This window comes from Echinops telfairi, unplaced genomic scaffold (assembly GCF_000313985.2).
Source record: "Echinops telfairi isolate 266 unplaced genomic scaffold, ASM31398v2 ScPeMD7_7401;HRSCAF=8416, whole genome shotgun sequence".
NCBI classification, from domain to species: domain Eukaryota; kingdom Metazoa; phylum Chordata; class Mammalia; order Afrosoricida; family Tenrecidae; genus Echinops; species Echinops telfairi.
The window spans coordinates 264,492-265,704 of record NW_022111301.1 but is presented as its reverse complement, the minus strand read 5'-3'; positions in this window follow the sequence as shown (position 1 = coordinate 265,704).

Below are 1,213 nucleotides of genomic sequence, written 5' to 3'. Positions count from 1 at the left end.
GACCTGTATTACTGAGCAGAGAGATGCTAACCATCCTCAAAAAGTTAGGTTTTTGGTGTGCTTTTTAAAACATTTATTTTACATGCTAAAAAGAAATCATTAGTATTTTTGGCTTTTTAAATTCCTATATAATTATTGAAGGAGCCCTGGTGGTGTGGTGAGTATGGATTTGGCTGCTAACTGCAAGTTCAGCAGTTTGAAACCACCAGTTGCCCCTTAGGAGAAAGAAATAGCTTTTTATTCTCACAGAACTACAGTCTGGGGAATTCACAAGGGCAGTTCTACTCTATCCTAAGGGGTCGCTCTTAGTTGGTAGTAAATTCATGGAAGTGAGTTTGGTTTATATGATACTTAAATGGCAGCCCTCTTCTCATAATACATATATGGTCACTGATGAAGAGGGCATTCTTGGTACTGAATCTGAAGACTTTGTTCTCAAGCCAGTAGAAATACATGGAGTATACGGACTGTGTCATTCAGAACATAGCAGTCACCTTCACATGTCACATTGACACAAGTACAGCAGTCTGGTGAGAGTTTCCATAACAAGTCCAGCTTTTATGAAAATTTCCAGTGGACTATTTACTTGATCTTCCAAATTCTGGTCCATGATTTCCAAAATCCCTGAGGTTTCTACACAATAGCCACTTAGGTTTTCCACACAAGATTGAAAGGTTAGGACAAGGAAAAGGATGATTCTGCCTAAATGTGGCTTCTCGATACTCCCGATATTTTTTAACAAAGTTGAGGCTTGATCGCAGTGGTCCAGTGAAGTCAAGCAGTCGATGTCATGCACTAGAATGCTGTATCCTGCCATTTATTTGTGCCAAGTATGGTATTCGTTTTTCTGTATCTGCCACTTCATAGCTCCTGATAACATAGTGGCATAAAGTTCTTCAAAGTGAGATCTCATGACTTTTGTGAATTCTTTATCACCACCACTTTAATCAATAAATCAATGGTGTTTTTTTTTCAGTCTGGAAAAAGTGTAAGCCCTCTCTGAATTTGATTTGCAGAAAATACAAATGTCGATTCTTTTCCTAGCATCCATTGATAGATGTTCTATATATAATCAGGCTACACATTATTTTTTGATAACAGAATTATTTCACTGAATAAGTATCCACCCCAAGTTCTTAGTCCTTTTGTTTAAGATCTATGTAATTCTGAACAAAGATAGCGTGGAGTGATAGAAACTCAAGTACTCCCTCAA